The sequence below is a fragment of the Phyllobates terribilis genome, unplaced genomic scaffold (genome assembly GCF_046119375.1).
Source record: "Phyllobates terribilis strain yellow unplaced genomic scaffold, ASM4611937v1 Scaffold_1__5_contigs__length_1240528914, whole genome shotgun sequence".
Taxonomy (NCBI): domain Eukaryota; kingdom Metazoa; phylum Chordata; class Amphibia; order Anura; family Dendrobatidae; genus Phyllobates; species Phyllobates terribilis.
The window spans coordinates 313,945,168-313,972,916 of record NW_027362761.1 but is presented as its reverse complement, the minus strand read 5'-3'; the positions used below and the strand labels follow the sequence as shown (position 1 = coordinate 313,972,916).

Here is a 27,749-nt window from a genome sequence, read left to right as displayed (position 1 = left end):
TCAAAAAGGCTTCTCCCCTGGGTGACTTCTCTGAAGTTTATTAAGAGTTGATTTCAATGTAAAAGATTTCCCACATTAAGAACATCAAAAAGGTTTCTCCCCTGTGTGACTTCTCTGGTGACTAAAAAAAATGTCACAAAACATTTACCACATACTGAACAGGAAAAGGGCTTCTCCCCTGAGTGAATTTTCTGGTGGCTATCAAGATGCCCTTTCTGGTTAAAACATTTCCCACATTCTGAACATGAAAAAAGCTTCTCCCCAGTGTGAGTTCTATGATGTGCGATACATCAAATCTTATCTGTGTGGGTTCTCTGGTGTATAACAACATCTGATTTCTGGTTAAAACATTTCCCACATTCTGAACATGAAAAAGGCTTCTCCCCTGTGTGAATTCTCTGATGTCTAATAAAACTTGTCATATGTGCAAAACATTTCCCACATTCTGAACAGGAAAAAGGCTTCTCCCCAGTGTGAGTTCTATGATGTGTGATAAGAGTTGATTTATCTGTAAAACATTTCCCACATTCTGAACAAGAAAAAGGCTTCAGCCCTGTGTGAATGATCTGGTGCCTAACAAGGTGTGATTTACCTACAAAACATTTCCCACATTCTGAACATGAAAAAGGCTTCTCTCTAGTGTGAATTCTCTGATGTGCGATAAGATTTGATTTATCTGTAAAACATTTCCCACATTCTGAACAAGAAAAAGGCTTCAGTCCTGTGTGAGTTCTCTGATGAGTAACAACATTTGATTTACTTACAAAACATTTCCCACATTCTGAACATGAAAATGGCTTCTCCCTTTTGTGAGTTTTCTGGTGTGTGATAACATTTGATTTCTGGTTAAAAAATTTCCCACATTCTGAACATGAAAAAGGCTTCTCCCCTGTATGAATTCTCTGGTGCCTAACCAAATCTGATTTCTGGTTAAAACATTTCCCACATTCTGAACATGAAACAGGCTTCTCTGCAGTGTGAGTTCTCTGATGTGCAATAAGATTTGATTTATCTGTAAAACATTTCCCACATTCTGAACAAGAAAAAGGCTTCAGCCCTGTGTGAATGATCTGGTGTCTAACAAGGTGTGATTTATCTACAAAACATTTCCCACATTCTGAACATGAAAAAGGCTTCAGCCCTGTGTGAATGATCTGGTGTCTAACAAGGTGTGATTTACCTACAAAACATTTCCCACATTCTGAACATGAATATGGCTTCTCCCCTGTGTGAGTTCTCTGGTGCTTAACAAAACTTGATTTCTGGTTAAAACATTTCCCACATTCTGAACATGAAAATGGCTTCTCCCCTGTGTGAGTTCTCTGATGTGTAACAAGTTCTGATTTCTGGTTAAAACATTTCCCACATTCTGAACAAGAAAATCTATTCTCCACTGTGTGAATTTTTTGATTTTTAAGAAAATACTTTTCAAGGGGAAAACTATTTCCATATTCTGAACATGAAAATGACTTCTTTGACTTAGGAGCAGTTCGTGTTTTAATGCCTATTTTGTGACTTTGATTTTCCTTAGTAGTTGGTAATGAATCAGAAGACAGGACCCAGTTCAAAGGATTAGATGACAGATCTTTGCTGTGAAGGGATGATGGTATATCTGAAGTAATGACATTCACTTCAATTGTACCCTGTGGGATCTCATGATCATCTGATTTAAAAATGGAATATGTCAGCTGTCCCTCTGATCTCCTGGTACAGACATCTGCTAAGAAAAAAACAATTATTATTTTTGAATAAAATATCCTTGAATTTTATATTTTTGAAAATCCGTAAAACTAGCATCCATAGAACTGTCTGTTAAAATGGAAAGTTGTGTAAAAAAATGTAATTATTCACCAGGACAATGACAACTCACAGTCTAATAGAAAATCTCATAGGATGAACCAGTGGAGCGTGGTTTAAACTAGGGATTGGGGGGACGGTATTCATTTTATAGGTGGGGAAGATAGTGCAGAGAGTGACCTGGGCACAAATAAAGAAATTGGGGGTGCGGTTAGAACAGTCAGTATAGTAAGAAGGAATAGAGGTACAAAGAGATACATAAAATGCATGTACACTAATGCCAGAAGCCTCACCAACAAAATAGAGGAATTAGAATTAATTTTGTTGGAAAATAATTATGACATGGTGGGGATATCTGAGACATGGCTGGACGAGAGCCATGACTGGGCAGTTAATTTACAGGGCTATAGTCTGTTCAGAAATGACCGTACAAACAAGCGAGGGGGGAGTGTGTGTTTATATGTAAAATCATCCTTAAAACCCATCTTGCATGAGAATATATGCGAATCTAATGAAAATGTAGAGTCCCTGTGGGTGGAGATAAGGGGAGAGGGAAAAATAATAAATTATTGATAGGGGTTTGTTATAAGTCTCCAAAAATAATGGAAGCAGCAGAAAATATCATCATAAAGCAAATAGATGAAGCAGCGACTCAAGCAGAAGACATTATTATGGGGGACTTTAACTACCCTGAAATACATTGGGGAACAGAAACCTGTAGTTCAAGCAAAGGTAATGTTTTTGACAAAGGTTATAGTTTTTGACAACTATGAGAGACAATTACCTTTCACAACTGGTTCAGGACCCAACAAGAAGGGGGGCACTGCTAGACCTAATATTAACCAACAGGCCAGACCGCATATCAAATATACGAGTTGGGGGGTCACTAGGGTAATAGTGATCACAAAATAATAAGTTTTCATGTATGCTTTATTAAGATGTGTAGTAGAGGGGTTACGAGGACACTAAACTTCAGGAAGGCAAATTTCCAACGGGTGAGAGATGATCTTAGTGTAATAAACTGGGACGATATCCTGAGACATAAAACTACACAAAGCAAATGGGAGACATTTATTAGCAACCTGTGCACAATATATATCCTATGGGAATAAACATGCTAGAAATAGGAGGAAACCACTATGGCTAAATAGAGCTGTAAGGGGCGCAATAAGTGACAAAAAGAAAGCATTTACACTCCCTGACAGAAGTTATGTCGCTTATCCATGTTATGTAAATTAAAGCTTATAACCTGACTTTAAATTCATCCATTGGTTTTATAAATTACTCTTTTGAAAGCTGAAACCCTCCCAAATTAGGTTTCGGTTAAGAAAATAAATTGGCATCAATGCTGAAATATTGATCATTTAATGAACACAGAATGGTCAGATTTTTGCAAGACAAAAGTTTAGTGGCCCACAGAAAGTAATGTGATATTCAAACAAATAATTATCTTAAAATACAAATATATGTTGCATAACATTGGTGAATGAAGTTGTGGTGCTATTAGTCATATTTAATATTTTGTGTGACTTCCATGAGCTTGAAGGACTGCACCCATGATGTTCAACAATGATTCATACAATTTATTAATGATGTCATTAGGAATAGCAAAGAATGCCGTCTTACATGCCTCCCAGAGGTCATCTAGATTCTTTGGTTTTGTCTTCCAAGCTTCCTCTTTCATCCTACCCCAAGCATGCTCAATGATGTTCATGTCTGGTGACTGGGCTGGCCAGTCCTTGAGCACCTTGATCTTTTTTGCCTGGAGGAACTTTGTTGTTGAGATGGATGTATGACATGGAGCACTATCCTGCTGCAGAATTTGACCCCTTTTATGATTTGGAATGTAAGAGGTAGCTAATACTTCTTGATATTTTAGGCTATTGATATTGCCTTCCATCTTGCAAATGTTTCGCACACCCCCATACTGAATGTAACCCCAAACCATGATCTTTCCACCACCAAATTTAACTGTTTTCTGGGTGTATTTTGGATCCATACGGGCTCCAGTAGGTCTCCTGCAGTATTTGCGTCGGCTGTGGTGTAATTCTACTGAAGATTCATCAGAGAAATCCACCTTCTACCACTTTTCCAGCGTCCATCTGTTTAGCAGGCTGTGGGACTTTGCAAATGCCACACGGTTTTTTATTTGCCTTTTGTTTAGTGCTGGCTTCTGGGGACTGATTCGACCATGGAGGCCATTTCAAGACAGAATCCTACAAACTGTTCTAGTTGACACAGGGACTTGAGGTGACCAGGCCAGTTGGAGCTCTGCTGCAGTGGAAGAGGGGCTGAGGGGCTTGCTTTGGATTTTCTAATCAACAAAAGTTCCTCCTGAGCAGTTGTCTTGCGGGGTCTGCCGGACCAGGGCTTGTCAAACACATCTCCAGTCTCTTCAAATCTTTTTTTAATTCTTTGTACTTGACGCTGAGACACATTAAAGGTGCCAGCCACCTCTTCAGTGGATGTGGTCTTTAGTCTCTTGATAATCAAGGCTTTGGTCGCAGGGTGGATTTTTGGCATGTTGTCAGAGCTCAAGTTGCAGTTCAATTGAAGGTCTGGGGTGCTGTGTTTCTTTTTATACACACCCACTAATTAACAGATCATTTACTGAGCACTGGTGAGGATGTAAACTAGGATTGGATGCATTATATGACCAGGCGACAAAACTTTTGTCTTTAAAAAATCTGAGCATTCTGTGTTCATTAAATGATCAATATTTCAGCATTGATGCCAATTTATTTTCTTAACCCAAACCAAATTTGGGAGGGTTTCAGCTTTCAAAAGAGTAATTTATAAAACCAATGGATGAATTTAACGCCAGGTTATAAGCTTTTATTTACATAACATGGATAAGCGACATAACTTCTGTCAGGGAGTGTAGAGAACTAAAGCAAGTAGGTAGTCATGAGGCATTAAATAAATACAGAAAATTAAATAAATTCTGTAAAAACCAAATCAAGGAAACAAAGATTGAGACAGAGAGACTCATTGCCAGAGAAAGTAAAAATAATCCCAAAATATTCTTTAACTACAGTACAGACCAAAAGTTTGGACACACCTTCTCATTTAAAGATTTTTCTGTATTTTCTTGACTATGAAAATTGTACATTCACACTGAAGGCATCAAAACTATGAATTAACACATGTGGAATTATATACTTAACAAAAAAGTATGAAACAACTGAAAATATGTCTTATATTCTAGGTTCTTCAAAGTAGCCACCCTTTGCTTTGGTGATTGCTTTGCACACTCTTTGCACTCTTTTGATGAGCTTCAAGACGTAGTCACCGAAAATGGTCTTCCAACAATCTTGAAGGAGTTCCCAGAGATGCTTAGCACTTGTTGGCCGTTTTGCCTTCACTCTGCGGTCCAGCTCACCCCAAACCATCTCTATTGGGTTCAAGTCTGGTGACTGTGGAGGCCAGGTCATCTGGGGTAGCACCCCATCACTCTCCTTCTTGGTCAAATAGCCATTACACAGCCTGGAGGTGTGTTTGGGGTCATTGTCCTGTTGAAAAATAAATGAGGCTCCAACTAAACGCAAACCGGATGGAAAAGTATGCCGCTGCAAGATGCTGTGGTAGCCATGCTGGTTCATTATGCCTTCAATTTTGAATAAATCCCCAACAGTGTCACCATCAAAGCACCCCCACACCATCACACTTCCTCCTCCATGCTTCACGGTGGGAACCAGGCATGTAGAGTCCATCCGTTCACCTTTTCTGCGTCGCACAAAGACACGGTGGTTGGAACCAAAGATCTCAAATTTGGACTCATCACACCAAAGCACAGATTTCCACTGGTCTAATGTCCATTCCTTGTGTTCTTTAGCCCAAACAAGTCTCTTCTGCTTGTTGCCTGTCCTTAGCAGTGGTTTCCTAGCAGCTATTTTACCATGAAGGCCTGCTGCACAAAGCCTCCTCTTACCAGTTGTTGAAGAGATGTGTCTGCTGCTAGAACTCTGTGTGGCATTGACCTGGTCTCTAATCTGAGCTGCTGTTAACCAGCGATTTCTGAGGCTGGTGACTCGGATAAACTTATCCTCAGAAGCAGAGGTGACTCTTGGTCTTCCTTTCCTGGGGAGGTCCTCATGTGAGCCAGTTTCTTTGTAGCGCTTGATGGTTTTTGCAACTGCACTTGGGGACACTTTCAAAGTTTGCCCAATTTTTCGCACTGACTGACCTTAATTTCTTAAAGTAATGATGGCCACGCGTTTTTCTTTACTTAGCTGCTTTTTTCTTGCCATAATACAAATTTTAACAGTCTATTCAGTAGGACTATCAGCTGTGTATCTGTCAGGGTAAAAGAGAATATATTTATTTCCACTTTTATATTCTTGTAACTTTTATACGCTTTTTTGCTAATGTACTAACCACCATTTTGTGTCTTATAACAATAAGCTTTCCTTGCTACGTATTACTCAAATCGAAACTTAAACTAAGACAGTTCCAGTGTTGCCAAGACTTATTTCAGAGAAACGAAACAAGATTATAAGCTGACGGCTGCAATATCTGCCCAGAGACTGAGATAAGGAGATGTGGACCAATCAGGAGTGGCCAGACACTGGGCTTTCATGGCTTACCCCGCTCCGGACAACCCCTATCCCCTCCCCATTATGTAGTGTATTTAGGTTTATGCATGTAAAAAATAAACTCAGAACATTGCTGAGAACGTTGTCTGTAGTAGTCTTTTGAGCGTGCTCTGAGTTTGAACCAGCTTGTTGTCTGACTCATTCTTTGAATGGTTGACCCATGCTCATGGTTTGAATTTGGAGTGACTGGAGGACGAGTGATTTGTCGTCACGACCCTCACAAATGGCGCTCAACGTGCGGCGTGGCTAGCGGTACGCCGCCCTCCCGGACCCATATTGCTGATTTCCCTGGTGGTGACCGCGGTGGCTGAATTTGAGGCCTGATCAACCTCCATCGAACACGGTAAGTTGAGATATATATATTATATATGTTTCACTTGCCTGTGTGTCAGCCGCAGTGGTTTCTGTGGGGCTGTCAGGTTGGATCTGGGTGGGTGATCGGTCGAGTGGTGAGACCTCAGGCGTCCCGCACCACGTCCTGAACCAGCAAGTGTTAAAACGAGTGACGTCGCATGCCTACGCGTGCTCGTGTGAACACCATCTCCTCCTCCTCCGGTCACTGAACTCTCTTTAGATAGCTGCCTCCCATGATTGATAGTCGAGGTTTCAAAGCATTCCTGAATTGTAGTGTAAGGGAGAAAGAATCTGTGACGAATTGAGGAGTGCTCTTCGTCTAATACAGAGACTGCTGTAGAGTCAAGGTTAGGAAACAGTGTATTGAGGTGTCTCTACAATGTCGGGTGGTGCTGTGGTAGGAAAGGAGATAGATTGAGGTGTCTCTCTATCTCATCAGTGTATTGAGGTGTCTCTACACTGTCGGGTGGTGCTGTGGTAGGAAAGGAGATAGATTGAGGTGTCTCTCTATCTCATCAGTGTATTGAGGTGTCTCCTCACTGTCGGGTGGTGCTGTGGTAGGAAAGGAGATAGATTGAGGTGTCTCTCTATCTCATCAGTGTATTGAGGTGTCTCTACACTGTCGGGTGGTGCTGTGGTAGGAAAGGAGATAGATTGAGGTGTCTCTCTATCTCATCAGTGTATTGAGGTGTCTCTACACTGTCGGGTGGTGCTGTGGTAGGAAAGGAGATAGATTGAGGTGTCTCTCTATCTCATCAGTGTATTGAGGTGTCTCTACACTGTCGGGTGGTGCTGTGGTAGGAAAGGAGATAGATTGAGGTGTCTCTCTATCTCATCAGTGTATTGAGGTGTGCTCTACACTGAGGAATGGCGACCTGTGGACTGCACCAGTGATCTGAGTCGCGACAGATCATTGCATTCTATAAGAAAATGTTGCGTATATTCAAATCTGAGAGACTTCACAAGTTGCCGGACGGTGCTGTGGGGGTTATCCAATTAGTAGAGTCGCGGGAAGGCAAGAAGGTTGTTAGGAATGTTAAGAATTTGTATAAATTGATAGGCTTATCTAGTACAGGCAGGCTCCAGCCTTCAGTTTGGAAAGAATGCGTCACACAGAGAAAGGGAAAGTTGAGTGATTTAGGACTTCTGCACCAGGCTCAAGCACATCTTAGAGTAGCGAGTGATTTGAAGTCTGAAGGCTGGAAAGAAGTGGATGGTGTGGGGGGGACAGAGAATGCCGAGCCTTTGTTCGGATACATGAAAGCTGCAGACTGTGATTTGTTATGTACCCCCAAAATGGCCGTTGCACTTTTGATGCCTGTCACTACACCGAGCCCTCAGCCACCGCCCTATAATGGTGCCAACAACAAATCACCGGAGGGGTGGACGTGTCGGGTGTGTGGAGAGCAAAACCCACCTTGGGCGGAGTTCTGCTGTGTCTGTGGGGCGGGCCGCCCATGGCACGATGCCCAGCCTGCCTCCAAGAACATTCCCACTCCCACTCTAACTCCTCCCTCCAACGGCCATCTTACTACACCTTTTCCTGCCTCCAAGAACAATCCCACTTCCACTCTAACTCCTCCCTCCCACGGCCATCTTGCTACACCTCTTACTTGTTGTGGGAGGCCCGGAAAGCCCCAATCCGGCCTATATCCACTACTAGATCCGTCCGGTGCATATTACCAGCCACCAGCACAGGTGGAAAAGCCCGCAGTCCCAGAGCACCCATCTGAAACTAATGTGACACCCTCTGCTCCAGTCCACGATGCTGAGACGCTTCCCCTGTTTCCTATGGGAGTCACCCACAACCCTGGGGATATCCTCCTCAACTCCCCAGAATTTCAGGCCAGACTGCTCTCCCTCCGCCAACATACTGTTACTCAAGATGATACGGAGCCAGAGGAGGGATGGGCTCAAGATACTCCAGCCCCCCCTCCTTTATCCCATACGTCTCCTATGGCATCCTCCACCCCACATCCATTACCCGTACTCCGGCCCTTGCTCCAAGCAACTGCTGAAAGAACACCACCCCCCAGCCCCTCAGAAGTCTGGGACCCCTGCCGCTCCCGGAATCTAGTAGACCCATCAGGACGCCCTGTCACTCTGTCAATAGGCTATGGTGACATCCTTACACATCGGGTGGGGGCCATAGTCAACCCTGCAAACACCTATATGAGCCATGTTGGAGGATTTCCCTTGCTGCTGGTTCTACTCTGGCTGCAGAATGCCAGGCTCACTTAGCCGAAAACGGAGAGCTTTCACAAGGCCAGACCTTAGAACCCGTGCGGGTAAACTGCCCGCTGATGTCATCATACATGCAGTGGGTCCTATTTATGACTCCCGGGACCCTGAAGAGTCACGTTCCACTCTCGCATCTACCATCCGTTCAGTACTCCTTCATGCAGGAAAATTGAGCCATCAGGATATGCCCAGACGCACTTTAGCGATACCACTCATATCTTCTGGAATTTTCGGCTACCCACTCGGGCCGTGCATGAAGGAACATGTACTGGCCCTCAAGGAAGGCATAGAGACCCTCCCTCATGGATTGGACTCGATACGCATTGTCTGTGTCCGTAGTCCTGCAGTTCATGTTGCTATGCCTTTGGCCCTTGAGCTACTAGTGGCAACCTCCTCCCCGACACCGATTCCCAATGCGGTTCTGTTGCCTGAAGAATCCTCCCTAGCGGCCACCCCAAACACCACCAAGGTACAAGCGACGCTGCCCGGTCCTCAACAAGTTCCTGGACCTTTAGGGATGATCAAATATCAACCCTTTACCCCAGTACAAGTAGACACTCTGGTCTCAAAGCTTCCTGATCCCGATAAATCTCCCATGCAGTATGCTAGACGCTTGGACACAACCAGAGCCATTTATGGTGCAACCTGGGCTGATTTAGCAGGTATCACATCTGTGAAGGCCAAGGAATATTTCTTGCCTACTATCGAAAAGGCCATGGATTCCACAAAAGCAGGATCCCTTAGTACGTATGAATCCGGCCTAGAATACATGAAACAGTTAAAAGCCTGGGCTCAGGATCGCTTGTCAGATCAAGCTGGATCTGTACAAGATGTTCAACAAGACCCTGATGAATCAGTGGAAAGATATGCTGCAAGACTCAGCATGCATTTTGAGGATCTCGGATACAGTCCTCACGTCAAGACGCAGGCCGTCCTGTTGGTTCAGGCCCTAGTAGATGGCCTACAAGACGCTCTCAGAGATGAAGTCCTGAGAGTACGGCCCGAGATTCGTTCTTCTTCCTTCAACGACGCGGTGAACATCGTTAAAGCTTTCCAAAAATCAATGCTAAAAATGGAAAAGGATACTAAGCCAAGGAAGAAAGCCGCTCCTGCCATGGTATATCAAGCTCATGAAAGCTACCCACCCCCTGGCAACCAACATGGAATCAAGTGGGTAATGGTTAAAGGCACAGGTGATGATACTCCTCCCACATATAGAAGACAAGACAGAGGAAATGACAGGGGGCCACCTAGAGACAAGAGACAATCTCGTAATTCTGAAGGACGCATACTGTGTTGGGAATGTGGTAACCCTAATCACATTCTCAGAAACTGTCCAACCCGCAGACAGTACCATGACCGCTCATTTCATGACGGTCCACACAACCATGGACCTTCCCGTGAACCATCTCATCCACGCCAATGACGGCTCGGTCAACCAGTGTCCACTTTCCCGGCTACGCATCTCACGGCCGCCTGTGGGACTGTCACTTTACAGGTGGACCATCAACCACTGGAGTTCCTGGTGGACACTGGGGCGGCCACATCTGTCATTTTCTCTGCACAGCTCCCTCCTTCTGTATCCCTATCACCGGATACCCTCACCTGTGTTGGGGTGGAAGGCCAACATATTTCCTCTCCACTCACAGTCCCTGTGTCTGCAGGACCGTTCACCGGAGTACTCACAAGATTCTTGGTCTCTGAAACTTGCCCTGTCAATCTGTTGGGAGCCGATCTCTTAGAGCGGATGAGGGCAACAATTACCTTCGGAAACCATGGTATGGAGCTTCTTTTGCGGGACCCTCATTCCGAACAAGGGACTGAAGACCGCTGTGTTCTTAAAGCCTTCCCTCTCATGATGATGACCATACAACCTCACACTCTTCTTGATACCTCACAGTTCCCTCACTCTCTGTGGTCCAGTGGGCCAGAGGACGTCGGCCTCCTGCAGGTTCCCCCGGTCCGAGTACACCTCAAGCCTGGACATACTTACCCACGGTTGCCACAATACCCCTCAAGGCTGCACAAGAACAAAGCTTGGGTACCCAAGTCGCTTCCCTCCTGGAATCAGGAGTCCTTGTCAGATGTGTTTCTCCATGCAATACACCCCTCTTTCCTGTAAAAAAGAAAACCGCTCCGGGAGAGCCTCCAAGATACCAGTTGGTTCAGGATCTCAGAGCCGTCAATGCAGCTACCATTTTAGAAACTCCAGTGGTACCCAACCCAAACACCCTTTTGTCTCAGGTGCCTCCAACGGCCACCTTGTTTACGGTGTTAGATCTGGCCAACGCCTTCTTCAGTATACCCTTACATGAAGATTCGTGGTTTCTTTTTGCCTTCACCTTTCAAGGAGCACAGTTTACATGGACCAGGACTCCACAAGGAGCCCAGAACTCTCCTAACCAATTCACTCATTCTATGAAGTCTATTCTGGAGCCATGGGTTCAAGAGAACCCTCAGGTCACCCTTCTACAGTATGTGGATGATCTTTTACTCTGTGGCACTGAAGAAAATTTGCCAGAGATGTCAGCATCCCTTCTCTGGTTTCTTCACTCAGCTAACTGTAAAGTCTCGAAAGGCAAAGTCCAATGGTGTCTGCCCAAGGTCATTTTCCTCGGACATTGTATTTCACAAGGTGCTAGACATCTGACTGAAGAAAGAAAGCAAGCCATCATGGATATCACCTTCCCAACCACCTATTCCGCTATGCAGACTTTCCTTGGCCTCATCACTTACTGCAGGCAATGGATCCCTGATGCCTCAAAGCTCATGCAACCTCTGTACGACTGTCTCAAGAATGAAGGCTCAGTTTGGCTTCATGCTGAAGATCCACGTGTTTCTCATCAACACAGACTATGTTTTGACCGCCTTAAACAGGCTGTTGTCTCTGCCCCGGCCTTGGGCTTACCAGACTATACTCAGCCATTTCACCTTTTTGTCTCGGAATCGGAAGGTCATGCCTCTGGAGTTCTAGCACAACGTTATGATCATAAGTATCGGCCTTTGGGCTACTACTCAGCCCGCCTGGACCCTGTCGCCCGAACTGCCCCCACGTGCCTTAAGGCGGTCCACGCTGCTCACATTCTCCTTGACAAGTCAGCTGATATCATCCTTGGACATGATCTAGTTATACAGGCTGGCCATGATCTCTCGGCTGTTCTGCAACAAACATCTCCGAAACATCTCACCAACCAAAGACACCTGCGGCTGCAGTGTTCCCTATTGTTGCCCTCCAATATAACATTTATCAGATGTCTGACTATCAACCCTGCCACTTTGCTTCCACCTTCTAGGGGGGAAGGTGAAGAGGGTGAAGGTCCATTGGTGGAACCTCATGATTGTATAAAAATTTTGCAGGAAGAGACTTCTGCTCCAGAGAATATGGTGGCACATCCGCTCGCAGACCCTGCCTTGCACCTATGGACTGATGGATCCCGTTTCGCAGACACTCAAGGGAAGTTCCACACGGGATATGCTGTCACAACAGACCTAACAGTCCTCAAGGCTGAAGCTCTACCACCATACATGTCTGCACAAGAAGCTGAACTTGTAGCTCTCACAGACGCTTGCCACTTGGCAGCAGGAACAACGGCGAATATATATACCGATTCCAGGTATGGACATGGAATTTGCAACGATTTTGGACTCTTATGGAAGTCTAGAGGATTCATCACAGCTGCAGGTACACCAGTGAAACATGCCTCATGGATTAAGGCCCTAATGAAGGCCCTGGAACTACCCATTCAGGTTGCTGTTATCAAGGTCAAGGCTCATGGAAGACTAGATTCCAGGGAAGCCAGGGGCAACCACCTAGCTGACCAAGCAGCCAAGACTGCAGCAGTGGAGAATGTGTCATCAAAGTGGCAGGAAAAGGAAGAAGAGATGGGGGAGACCCTGCAAACCGTAGCTGTGGCGCTCACTAGAGCAAGAGCCAAAGAACAGCCGGCGGAAGACCATACAAGTCCAGCGGAGACACGAGTGGAATCCAGGGGGGTCAGGATGCCTGAAGAAAAATTGTGTGAGGAACAAAGGAAGACCCCCACTGAAGAAGTTAAGCAATGGAAAGCGGCAGGAGCCGTGCTGGCAAGTCGCAAAGATTCAAAGGTCAACTCGACTCTTTACCAAGTGGATGGGAAGCCTTGCTTGCCTAGACGCATGTACTCAGCTGTGGCAGCATGGGCTCACGGGCCTACACACAGAGGAAAGAATCAAGCCTTGGCATGTATCAAGAAACTGTACTTTGCACCCGGAATCTCTTCCACTGTGACTGCGTACTCAAAATCCTGCTCTGTCTGCGCTACCTGCAACCCAACGTGTACGGCACGGGTCCCTCTTCAACACCTGGCTAAACCAGACTACCCTTGGCAGAGAATACAAGTCGACCATATCCAAATGCCTAAAACAGGAAAATACGAGTACGTTTTGGTAGCCGTGGATATGTTCTCAGCCTGGCCCGAGGCCTACCCGGTTGTCAACATGACTGCTAAAGTCACAGCCAAGAAACTGATCACCGAAATTGCCTGCAGATTTGGAGTTCCCCAAGTCATAGAATCGGACTTTCACAGCAAATATCTACGAAGAACTCTGGAACATGTTGGGAACAGATTTGGGCCTCCACACTCCATACCATCCTGCCAGTTCAGGCAAAGTGGAATGGATGAACTCCACACTCAAGACCCAGCTCTTGAAAATGACCCAAGATCATCCCCTCCCCTGGCCCGACCTACTCCCCATAGTACTGTATCATATCAGACACACCCCACAAGCTAAACATGGGCTAACTCCCTACGAAATTCTGTTTGGGGCCCCGCCCAAGATAGGAGAGATTAGGCCCCAAGAATTGTCCGAAACAAATGATAGAGTGGTAAAATTTGTGATTGCCTTGTCTAGAGAATTGACTAACACCCGCTCTACAGTATCTGCTTCTCTCCCAGAATCTACAGGTGATGCAGTACATGATTTCATCCCAGGCGATCTGGTGTATGTGAAAAAGTTTGTCCGGAAAGACTGCCTCCAGCCGCGGTTCGAGGGACCGTACACTGTGCTTCTCACCACCCCGACGGCTCTGAAACTCGAAGGAAAAGGCACTTGGATCCACGCTTCCCATTGCAAGCGAGATAGAACGAGCCCATAGAAGATGGTCACTTTTTTCCATATCCTTTCCATGTGCCTACTGCCCGTCCCGAGCTGGGCGGCCACCACCTTCTGGGTGGATACTGAAGCAAAGACCCAGACTTATCAATTTGACTTTTGTAATACAGTAAATTGTGCTGAAATGACCTGGAACTCGTATGATGCCTATGCCCGAGGAACATTCTATCTCTGTGTAACCCGTCCGGGAAATGAATACTGCTACTATTGGTCAGATGTGGGGTGGAACACGGGAGACACGGACTGGGGATACAAACCAAAGGAAGCTATAAACAGTAAGGATAGAGAGGGGAGGTCTCTATTGACTCGAATGACTTTAAGCACGGGGTTTATAAACAAGGAGCGACCACCGCACAAGCCAAAATGCTCATGGGATAAGAGGTGTTTCCCCTTATATTTAAATTTAGAAAAACCCCAGTCGGGAGATTTAGGAAAATATGTTTTAAGCAGTTACAATGGCTTCATAAATCCCAAACAAGGAATAATAGAGTTGAAAGATATAAAAACAAAACCCACGCAGGCCCCCCCCCTTGCACGTCTGCCCATGGGGGGGGAGGCGTTACAAAGAATTCTGACAGATGTAATCCCAATCCCGAGACTCAAATGGGAGGATGTTTTTTCCATGGAGACTCAAGTGAATCCTCGGAAGAATCTATGGTTAGAATGGGTACGGTATAACGTCCGAGCCCAAAATATATCTGAAGGCTGTGTAGCTTGTGCAGCCGCTAATACTCATCTGTACACCCATGCTTTCCCTGCTGACAATAATAGCACCCTCTGTTTATTGGGATTGCTGAAAAAACTAAAAGGTAGCTCCTGTCCTGAATATAATCCCCTGGTTAGCTCCAAGGCTAAAATTCGAACCCCGGGTGATATAATAATAACCAAAGATAACTACACTTGTTATTCCCCTGATAATTCCACCGGTCCTTCTCTAGGAATCTTTGAAGACGGCTTCTGTCAGACTAACGAGACTGTAGACACTGACCTGTTAAGCAATCACTCCAGGTATATATATGATGTTTATTGGCTCTGTGGGGACGGACGACTCAGGTCCAGACTTCCGACCACCTGGACCGGACAATGTACCCTAGTAAAATTAGCCATGCAGTTTAGAATTCTGCCCTGGGATCCCACAGACCCAATCCCCAAGGAGTCCCGACGGAAAAGAAGTTTAGAGCAATTACATTCCGGTTATGCTGAGGACCCTAAGGTCTATATAGATTCTATAGGGGTCCTGAGGGGGGTCCCAGACGAGTACAAGGCCCAGAATCAAGTGGTAGCGGGTTTTCTTTCTCTCATTCCAACCATACAGATAAATAGAAATGTAGACTGGATAAATTATGTCTATTACACTGAGCAGAGATTTATAAATTACAGCAGAGATGCCTTCCAGGGCATAGTTGAGGAACTAGGACCCAATACAAGAATGACTCTTCAAAATAGATTGGCAATAGATATGATTCTTGCTGAGAAAGGTGGAGTATGTGGAATGATAGGGGAGGAATGATGCACATACATTCCTCAGAACTCAGGAGTGAATGGAAAAACCGTAGTAGCTCTTCGAAGGATAACAAGTCTGGCAGAAGAAGTAAAGACAAATGCAGGGGTAGATACCTCCTTCTTCTCAGGATGGTTGGGAGGGGTCAAGAGATTCTTCCAACAAGCTTGTTTAGTGATAGGAGGTCTACTAGTATTGGGCCTGGTGGTCCTATGCTGCATAGTCCCCTTATACAGGAAAGCTATAACCAATGCTGTCCCAACCTCCGGGACCTTTCTGAATCAAGAAACCACATCTCTGTTACATGATGATACCAGTAAGGAAGATATGGAGAAATACACTCCTTTGAACAAGCCTGACCAGACCCCCCATGACAGAGTCCAACTGAAAGATTTAGTTTAGGGTCAGTTGGGAGAACTCCATGTGTCATTTAGGGTAGGGCTCAATTGTTTGGGGGCGTCCCATAAGGGGGCAGCTTCTAAAATGATTGGGTGAAGAAATCCACCTCCCCTCTCCCCACACATGGACAGTCTCAAAGGCCCCGAAGCAAGGGAAAGCTTAGTGTTTAGGGGGGAATGTCAGGGTAAAAGAGAATATATTTATTTCCACTTTTATATTCTTGTAACTTTTATACGCTTTTTTGCTAATGTACTAACCACCATTTTGTGTCTTATAACAATAAGCTTTCCTTGCTACGTATTACTCAAATCGAAACTTAAACTAAGACAGTTCCAGTGTTGCCAAGACTTATTTCAGAGAAACGAAACAAGATTATAAGCTGACGGCTGCAATATCTGCCCAGAGACTGAGATAAGGAGATGTGGACCAATCAGGAGTGGCCAGACACTGGACTTTCATGGCTTACCCCGCTCCGGACAACCCCTATCCCCTCCCCATTATGTAGTGTATTTAGGTTTATGCATGTAAAAAATAAACTCAGAACATTGCTGAGAACGTTGTCTGTAGTAGTCTTTTGAGCGTGCTCTGAGTTTGAACCAGCTTGTTGTCTGACTCATTCTTTGAATGGTTGACCCATGCTCATAGTTTGAATTTGGAGTGACTGGAGGACGAGTGATTTGTCGTCACGACCCTCACATATCCACCAGACTTCTGCACAACAGAACTGATGGTCCTAACCCCATTTATAAGGCAAGAAATCCCACTTATTAAACCTGACAGGGCACACCTGTGAAGTGAAAACCATTTCCGGTGACTACCTCTTGAAGCTCATCAAGAGAATGCCAAGAGTGTGCAAAGCAGTCATCAAAGCAAACGGTGGCTACTTTGAAGAACCTAGAATATAAGACATATTTTCAGTTGTTTCACACTTTTTTGTTAAGTATATAATTCCACATGTGTTAATTCATAGTTTTGATGCCTTCAGTGTGAATGTACAATTTTCATAGTCATGAAAATACAGAAAAATCTTTAAATGAGAAGGTGTGTCCAAACTTTTGGTCTTTACTGTACACACCGTATTTTTCGGATTATAAGACGCACTTTTTTCCTCCAAAATTTGGGAGGAAAATGGGGGGGTGCGTCTTATAGTCCGAATGTTGGGGGGTGTGTGTGTGTATATATATATATATGTAGGGTGTGGGGGGAGCGGTAGCGGTGGAGGAGCGGGGCACAGGAGGCAGCAGCTGCCAGCTGCAGCCTACACTGTCCCTGCTGCTAAAGAAAATGAATATTCACTGCTCCCCACGCTCATGGGGCGTGGGGAGAGCTGAATATTCATGCTCCTTAATAGCAGCACACAGTGTAGCCGCGCTGCGGCTCCTGCAGCTGCCGGAATCGCCTGTGCCCGCTGTTAAAGGGCATGAATATTCAACCTCTCTCCACGCCCATGGGCGTTGGGAGGGGTGAATATTCATGCCCTTTAATGAGCGGGCACACGAGATAGCCCGGCAGCAGCAGGAGCCGCAGCGCGACTACACTGTGTGCCGGCTATGAAGGAGCATGAAGTCACTGCTCCCCGCGCACACAGTCCCGGCGTGGGGAGCAATGACTTCCGGCAGCTCATCTCTCCTTGTGAGCCACGCATGGTAGTGACGCCATGCGCGGCTTACATGGAGAGATCAGTGTGGGCAGACCGGACGCAGCGCTGGAGGAGATTGAAGAAAGGTGAGTAGGAGTGTTTATTTATTTTTTTTATGTGCAGCATGATGGGGATTAGGGGGACCATGCATACTAGGATAAGGATGAGGGGGCCATACATACCAGGGTAAGGATGAGGGGGCCATACATACCAGTGTAAGGATGAGGGGGCCATACATAACAGGATAAAGATGAGGGGGCTATACATAACAAGATAAAGATGAGGGGGCCATACATACCAGGATAACGCTGAGGGGGGCATACATAACAGGATAAAGATGAGGGGGCCATACATACCAGGATAACGCTGAGTGGGGCATACATAACAGGATAAAGATGAGGGGGCCATACATACCAGGATTAAGATGAGGGGCCATACATACCAGGATAAGGATGAGGGGTGCCATGCATACCAGGATAGGGATTAGGGGTGCCATGCATACCAGGATAGGGATTAGGGGTGCCATGCATACCAGGATAGGGATTAGGGTTGCCATGCATACCAGGATAGGGATTAGGGGTGCCATGCCTACCAGGATAGGGATGAGGGGTGCCATGCATACCAGGACAGGGATGAGGGGTGCCATGCATACCAGGACAGGGATGAGGGGTGCCATGCATATCAGGATAGGGATGAGGGGTTCCATGAATACCAGGATGGGGATTGCTGTGCCATGCATACCAGGATGGCGATTGGGGTGCCATGTATACCAGGATAGGGATGAGGGGTGCCATGCATACCAGGACAGGGATGAGGGGTGCCATGCATACCAGGACAGGGATGAGGGGTGCCATGCATACCAGGACAGGGATGTGGGGTGCCATGCATACCAGGATAAGGATGAGGGGTGCCATGCATACCAGGATAGAGGGGTTCCATGCATACCAGGATGGAGGGATGCCAGGCATACCAGGATGGTGATGGGGACCATGTATAAAAGGAAGGGGGGACATATATACCAGGATGGGGGATATTGTCAGAATTGGGGGACATTACCCCTATACCAGTGTCAGCAGAAGACCCCCTCCCCCTTAAAAGTGCATCATGAACACATTTTTTGCTTAAATTTCTTTTTTTTTTATTTTCCTCCTTGGAAACCTAGGTGCGTCTTATAGTCCAAAAAATACGGTAAATAGTAAAAAAAAATTATAATGTTGGTCCCCTTAAAAATAGTCTGGGTGAAATGGTGGATGAGGATGAGGAAAAAGCCAATATGCTAAATGATTTTTTTCAACAGTATTTACACAAGAAAATCGCATGACAGAAAACATGATCAGTGATGACAAAAATTCTCCATTAAATGTCACTTGCTTAACCCAGCAGGAAGTACGGCGGCGTCTAAAAATCACTAAAGTTGACAAGTCCCCTGGCCCGGATGGGATACACCCGCGAGTACTGCAGTAAAGTCACAGATAGACCATTATTTTTAATCTTTAAAGATTCCATAATAACAGGGTCTGTACCACAGGACTGGTGTATAGCAAATGTGGTGCCAATATTCAAAAAGGGGACAAAAGCCGAACTTGGAAATTATAGGCCAGTAAGCTTAACCTCTACTGTGGGTAAAATCCTGGAGGGTTTCCTAAGAGATGCTATACTACAATATCTGAAGAAGAATAACCTCATGACCCAATATCAACATGGGTTTACGAGGGACCGTTCCTGTCAAACTAATCTGATCAGCTTTTATAAGGAGGCAAGTTCCGGACTGGACCAAGGAAATGCAGTGGATGTTGTGTATATGGACTTTTCAAAAGCTTTTGATACGGTTCCACACAAAAGATTGATACATAAAATGAGAACAATGGGAATAGGGGAAAATATATGTATGTGGGTTAAGAACTGGCTCAGTGATAGGAAACAAAGGGTGGTTATTAATGGAACACACTCAGACTGGGACTCAGTTAACAGTGGGGTACCACAGGGGTCAGTATTGGGACCGCTTCTTTTTAACATATTTATTAATGACTTTGTAGGGGGCATACAGAGTAGTATTTCAATATTTTCAGATGACACTAAACTCTGCAGGGTAATCAATACAGAGGAGGACAATTTTATATTACAGGAGGATCTATGTAAACTAGAAGCTTGGGCTGATAAATGGCAAATGAGCTTTAATGGGGATAAATGTAAGGTAATGCACTTGGGCAGAGGAAATAATAGTAAAACACTGGGCAAAACTGTCTCTGAAAAAGACCTGGGTGTATTGGTGGACGACAAGCTCACGTTTGGTGGCCAGTGTCAGGCAACTGCCTACAAAGGCAAATAAAATAATGGGATGCATTAAAAGAGGCATAGATGCTCATGAGGAGAACATAATTTTACCTCTATACAAGTCACTAGTGCGACCACACTTAGAATACTGTGTACAGTTCTGGCCTCCGGTGTATAAGAAAGACATAGCTGAACTAGAGAGGGTGCAGAGAAGAGTGACCAAGGTTATTAGAGGACTGGGGGGTCTGCAATACCAAGACAGGTTATTACACTTGGGATTATTTAGTTTGGAAAAATGAAGGCTTAGGGGTGATCTTATTACTATGTACAAGTATATAAGGGGACAGTACAAAGACCTGTCTACTGATCTTTTTACTCTGAGGCCTGAGACGGGGACAAGGGGGCATCTTCTACGTATGGAGGAAAGAAGGTTTAATCATAATCACAGACACGGATTCTTTACTGTAAGAGCAGTGAGACTATGGAACTCTCTGCCGCATGATGTTGTAATGAGTGATTCACTACTAAAATTTAAGAAGGGCATGGATGCCTTTCTTGAAAAGTATAATATTACAGTTAATATATACTAGATTCCTTGATAGGGCGTTGATCTAGAAAACTACTCTGATTGCCGTATGGGGTCAGGAAGGAATTTTTTTTCCCCAATGTGGAGCTTAGTGTTTGCCACATGTTTTTTTTTTGCCTTCCTCTGGATCAACATGTTAGGCTATAGGTTGAACTAGATGGACTTAGTCTTCCTTCAAGCTAAAAAACTATGTTACGTTACTATGTTCAACTGTTTGTTCATTCTGTCTACCAAATATCGAATAAAAAGCCACTAATGTTATATAGTAAAAAATAATAGCAATAAAAACTTCTACTCATCTCACAAACAATAAGCCCCCACTCAGGTTCATCACCTGTCAATGGAAAAACAGAGGTTTCCACATTATTAGGGGCTCTAAGGCTCTTGATAGGTGTGAGGAAATAGCTTCTTATCTTAATCAGCCAGACATCTAGATTTGTTAAGCCAAGAGAAATACACTATTGTGTTTGTGTTGACTTGTGAATTTATGTGTATTTCTTTGGCTGGTCAAGAAGGACAGTGACTCAGTGTTTGGGAACAATGATGTTTGTTACTATTCTAATTGCATATTCTATTAAGCCAGCTAGTTTATTTACAAGAGCAGGGGGATTAGCTCAAACAATGAGACCTGAGCGCTGCTCCTCCCCCCGACCTGTGACTGATGGCCTTATCCACATATGTAAATATAAAAAGGGTTTTTCTATCCTGCTGGAAAAGGAATCAAGGTGAATCAGAGAGAGATTCTTCAGAACATTAGCTTGGTAGCATGGCTTTAACCAGAGAGACACAGATTTGGATTCTACATGATTCCGGCCAAAGAGTACACGGCCCTGACTGGAAGGATACGGATCTGCTCCATTGACCATCAGAGAACCCCTGGATACATTTGGGGAGACCAGGATGGGACGATGAAGTCACCTGGCCCAATGGATATGTTGTTTGGGGTTGCCAGGGGGGACCCTCCGGTTGCCTGGAACCCATGAAGACATTCGAAGACAGATTGGGACCAGACGGTCATCTGACCCCATGGAAACTCTCGGAAGTACCCAGCTTGGGACCCTCAGGTCTCCTGGCCTTGTACCTCGATGGACTGTCGGCTTCCTAAGCTTGCCGCTATCTCCTCTCTGTGGGGGACCGTCAAAAGCGGGGAGGTAGTTGGCCATGGAAGTCCCAAAGTCGCAGCTGTTCTATTCCGAGGCGGGCCAGGGAAATGTGAGACTGTGTAATTTTGCACCATCTTGGGTATTTGCTGGGACTGTTCTATGTGTTTATTGTCCATTTGGTGGTTCAATAAAATATTGCCACACTGTTTTACCCTCACCCTGTGTTGTCTGAGTAGTGTTACGCCCACGGAAGACCGTGGGTCTTCACAAAAGGCAACATGGTTTCCATAAACCAGTCCAGCAATATAAGCTCTCCCAAAGTCAAGTCTCCCCCTCGCTTCTGAGCCTTGCAGCGTGTCCAAACCACATTTAGCATCCATGTATTTGACATTACTATAGTGAGAAGAACCCACTTAATTTATGGCGTGTGTCTCCTGGAGCACAATCGGGGCACTATGTGTTGGGCGTTAAAATGGCAAATGTGCTGATCAGACCACAATCAAACCATCATACAGAATGAACCAGGAAAAATAAACACATAATAATGCTTGGGGGGAGAGCTCCAACAATAAACCTGAGTTGCACTCATTTATGGTGGACCAATGGATCTACTATGAGTTCTGACCAGAAGACTAGAGAACGTATTAACATTCCACATCTGAGGAGAGATTTTGCAGTAATCTGAATTCCTTCGAATTGAAAACATAATGGAATTTATGACGTGGAGTGAATCCATGAAACTAAGGCTCGAGCCATGCCAACACATCTCCTGCAGACGTGAATAAATCTATATTACAGCCATCAACCACCCACAGCTTAGAGATGTATCATGGCACAGGTATAATGTTTTTTGCATAGTTTATCGTGATCCTGTTTGAAGTTAGTTGGTTTTAAAAGAATATGAAAAGTCGGGATAAAGGGAAACTCTGTTGTTTATCTGCAGAAATTAACACTTGGCCCTCACTGCACATTTAATGTTGTCGATCATAAAATGAAGTTTGGTCAGAAAGACTGGACCAGGTCTTGTAGGGACCATATGAGCACATTCAGCAGCACAAAAAGGAGAGACGGTAGATATCAGGGATCCAGGAAGCCAACAGAATCATTACCCTCCGCTTTCTCTTAAGAGGTCCATCACAATATTTTTCTTCAAGTGATTTTCTAACTTGTCAGCACATTTTACGTACGCTGTCATTTGGCTTTGTGGTTTACACATCTGGGCAGGTAAGGGTCAGCATATTCTAATTTCAGTTGGTAGGTGGATCTCCCTGATTGTAAGTTCTATAGAAAAGAGCTATCAATGCCCAAAGTCATTTGAACAGTTTTGGGTGGTAGATTATGTTGTGATCTAGAGGCAAAATGGTGATCACAAAATTGAGATACGGCCGGGCTACACTACTGACCGATAAAACAGCCACAGCCGGTGACCGAGAAGAATCTGTGACTTATCTGCATTTAGTAGTTACTACTCACCTGGGCGGTTATCTGTAGTATTCTCCTCTTTACACCACTCATCACCCCTCACATATGTCTCTGTAGTATTAATATGGGTCAGATCTTCACCCTGAAACAAATATTGTAAAAATCACAGATCCTGCCATCTCCACTGTTCTCATTACACAAGTATAAAACATATAAGGGTATGTGCAGATTATCCAGAGCCGGCAGCAGCCCCGAGGCTGTGGAGAAGCCGCCTCCGGCTTCTGCTCATTATGCAAATGAGCACCGGCCTTTTTTTTTTCACCCGCAGACTTTCCCCGTAAGAAATTAGGTCTATGGGGAAAGCCCGCATGCGGACCCACCGGAGAAATTGACATGCTGCGGTCTGAAAAGATGCGCCGCATGTCAATTTCCGCTGGTGTGCCGCAGACGCATAGTGGACATGGGATTGGTATAAATCCCATCCACTATGCTGTAACATCTGGCCACTGAGAATTGCATGCAGCGCACCTGTGCTGCGTCCAATCCGCAGTGAACACTGATCGTGTGCACATACCCTAATACTGGTGGATAAAACAAGACTGAGCACATGACCGTCACAGCCATCTACACATCATAGGGGAGATCTCATGACACCTTCTCTCCATCTACCTGATGATCCTGAGAAACATTGGGATCCTCTTGTTTACAGTCCAGTGGAAGAAGAGGACAGGGACATCTCTCTGGTGTTGTCCTCTTACTGGATTGATCTGGAGGAAACACATACAGAGACTGAATTCATTCTTTACATACAGACAATTATAGGCTGTGTGTATTTAGTCCTCTCTATTACCTGGTGATGTGAGGGGCTGGGGAACATCCATCATGACGTCCTTGTACAAATCTTTGTGTCCTTCTAAAAACTCCCACTCCTCCATGGAGAGACAGACAGCGACATCCTGACACTTTATAGGAACCTGACACATACAATGATACCATCATCCCCCTGATCCCTTCATAGCATTACTGTATAATGTCCCAGCATTCCCACCTCTCCAGTCAGCAGCTCAATCATCTTGAAGGTGAGTTCTAGAATCTTCTGGCCATTGATGTCCTCATGTACCAGGGGTTGAGGTGGAGGCCCCATGATTGGGCTCAGGGATCTTTGCCATCTTTGCCATTCCTCAGAAATGGGGTCCTGACAGCGCGCATTAGAGGTATTCTTCACTACTGTGTAATCCTGGTTATGGAGAGACACATTAATAAATCTCACTACAGACATTTCCAGAGTTATCACCTCTCCAGTTCTGTCCATCTGTTATTCCCATAGATAAGAATGATGTAATGTGACATCAAAATCTCTCACCTCTCCAGTAAGATGGAAGAGGATCTCTAGGGTGAGGTTTAATATTTTCTCTGCCGTCTTCTCTCTGTCCATACCCATCTTTGATGGGTAAATCATGAAAATTGTCTTACATAGAAGTTCTTCACCGAGAGGATCCGAAATTGTAGAGACCTGATTGAGAAGAAGATGAGTCGATGTAACATCCAGCAGAGGCAGGAGTCCGGAAATGGCTGCGGGCCCCATGCTTGTAGTAGGAGGTGTTTGGTGGTGTGGGGGCTCTGCCGACATTTTGTGAAATTCGGAGCCCTGCACCTTCCATACTTTCTGATGCGGTGGGCCCCAGGAAAATGGCCGCCGGAGGGGGTGCATGCGAATTGAGATCTTGGGAGTTGAGATCTCAATTTGAGCATGCGCCGCTTCTGGCTGTCATTTTACCAGAGTCCATAGCATAGAAGAGTATGGAAGGTGTGGGGCTCTGGCTTTTACAAAATGTCGGCGGGGTCCCTGCACCACCGAACACCTCCTACTACAAGCATAAGGCCTGCAGCCATCTCCCGACTCCTGCTTCTGTCAGAAGGCAGAAGCTTCTGGCAGCAGTGACCTTGGAACCCTGTTCCATCAATGCTGGTAAGCTTCACTACACTTCGGATTATAAGAAGCACCCCCATTTTTCCCCCAAATTTGGGGGGATATAAAGAGTGTCTTACAATCCGAAAAATACAGTACAGAAAAAGGCCTTTTTCTCTCAAATATTTTTCACACAATTGTCTAAATCTGTGTTAGTGAGCACTTTTCCTCTGCCAAGATCATCCATCCACCTCACAGGTGTGTCTTATCCAGATGCTGATTAAACACAGGATTATTTCATAGATGTGCCTTAGGGTGGCCACACAAAAGGCCACTCTAAACTTTTAAGTTTTACAGTACTGGAAGGGTCCAGGAGGGGAAAGGCATTTCTAAAACCTTTTTTTAATTGCACACCAAGGAGAGAAATGATTTGATACCAAAGTCTCCAAGTACAGTGTTTCATGGGGTTATTCCTGCCGTTAGACTTCCCTATATTACAAGAAAAACACCAGAAAAAAAGGAGATATTAAAATGTTTCAAAAGAAAACTGGCACCAACAATCCTTGTTTTGGCATGTCAGGGGCTCTTCAAATGAATTATGGCGTCTGCAAACTATTCCAGCCCAAATGGAGTACCTTCCCTGAGCCGTGCGCCCAAACAGTAGTTTTCCCCCACATATGGGATATCGGTGCACTCAGGAGAGGTTGTACAACAAATATTGGTCTCCACTTTCTCCTGTAGCCCTTGTGAAAAGAAAAACATTGGTGCTGAAGTGACATTTTTGTGGGAAAAATAAAAAATTCCATTTTTTCTTTCCATATTGCTTTAATTCCTGTGAAGCATCTGAAGGGTTAATAAACTTATTGACTGTGGCTTTCAGCACTTTGAGGGGGCAGGTTTTAGAATGGTGTCCATTTGGGGTATTTTCTGTCAGATTGGCCTCTCCTAAATAAATAATGGCATTTTGTGAGAACTTCTTTGGGCTTCTGTCCTTTCATCCTGCAGTTGTCTGAATGGATCTAATGTGGACGGGAACCAGCTAAGCTGCATTCTGCCCACAGCTGTTACATCACTGTTCACACCACACAGAGACCCCAAAAGAGTCTCAGTGTTGAAGGGGTTATTGTCCCCTGCGCCCAGTAATGGGGAATCTCCACATACCTCCACCTGCAGAGCCACACACCACATATATATATGGCTGTTCTGTGGTACAGGAGCTGTGATGAGGTCACAGGAGGGGAGGAGTCAGGGGTCACATGATCAGGGGCATCAGTGTATGCAGGGCTCTGCTGTGCTGGTTGTCATGGTGCTGGATGAGCTGAAGTTTATGTGTGGGGTCAGGAGGGGTTTACAGTGTGAATGTAGCAGAGCCGTGTGTGTACGAGGCGTACGGAGCAGAGCCGTGTGTGTACGAGGCGTACGGAGCAGAGCCGCGTGTGTACAAGGCGTACGGAGCAGAGCCGCGTGTGTACGAGGCGTACGGAGCAGAGCCGCGTGTGTACAAGGCGTACGGAGCAGAGCCGTGCGTGTACGAGGGGTACGGAGCAGAGCCGTGCGTGTACGAGGGGTACGGAGCAGAGCCGTGCGTGTACGAGGCGTATGGAGCAGAACCGTGCGTCTACGAGGCGTACGGAGCAGAACCGTGCGTGTACGAGGCGTACGGAGCAGAACCGTGCGTGTACGAGGCGTACGGAGCAGAGCCGCGTGTGTACGAGGCGTACGGAGCAGAGCCGCGTGTGTACGAGGCGTACGGAGCAGAGCCGCGAGGAGCCGTGTGTGTATGAAGTGTTCGGACCGGAGCTGTGTGTGTCTACAGAGCGGAGCTGTGTGTGTCTGTAGAGGTGCATCTCACTAAATTAGAATATCATCAAAAAGTAAATTTATTTCAGTTCTTCAATACAAAAAGTGAAACTCATATATTATATAGAGTTATTACAGAGTGATCTATGTCAAGTGTTTATTTCTGTTAATGTTGATCATTATGGCTTACAGCCAATGAAAACACAAAAGTCATTATCTCAGTAAATTAGAATACTTTATAACAACAGCTTGAAAAATGATTTTAAAATCCGAAATGTTGGCCTACTGAAATGTATGTTCAGTAAATGCACTCAATACTTGGTCGGGGCTCTTTTTACATCAATTACTGCATCAATGCGGAGTGGCATGGAGGCGATCAGCCTGTGGCACTGCTAAGGTGTTATGGAAGCCCAGGTTGCTTTGATAGCAGCCTTCAGCTCGTCTGCATTGTTGGGTCTGGCGTCTTTCATGTATGGGGTATTGTCTTCCTCTTGACAAGGTCAGGTGAGTTTGCTGGCCAATCATGCAGTGATACTGTTATTTTTAATCCAGGTATTGGTACTTTTGGCAGTGTGGACAGGTGCCAAGTCCTGCTGGAGAATGAAATTTCCATCTCCAAAAAACTTGTCGGTAGAGGGAAGCATGACGTGCTCTAAAATTTCCTGCTAGATGGCTGCGCTGACTTTGGTCTTGATAAAACACAGTGGATCTACACCAGCAGATGACATGGCTCCCCAAACCATCACTGATTGTGGAAACTTCACACTAGACCTCAAGCAGCTTGGACTGTGTGCCTCTCCACTCTTCGTCCAGACTCTGGGACCTTGATTTCCAAATGAAATGCATAATTTACTTTCATCTGAAAACAACACCTTGGACCACTGAGCATCAGTCCAGGTCTTTCTCCTTGGCTCAGGTAAGACGCTTCTGGTGTTGTCTTTTGGTCATGAGGGGCTTGACACAAGGAATGCGACACTT

General features: G+C 45.3%; 1 pseudogene; it reads right to left on the bottom strand.

Moving 5' to 3' along the window:
* Nucleotides 1-26,195, bottom strand: LOC141259240 (uncharacterized; annotated as a pseudogene).
* Between the last annotated feature and the right edge of the window lie 1,554 nt (nt 26,196-27,749).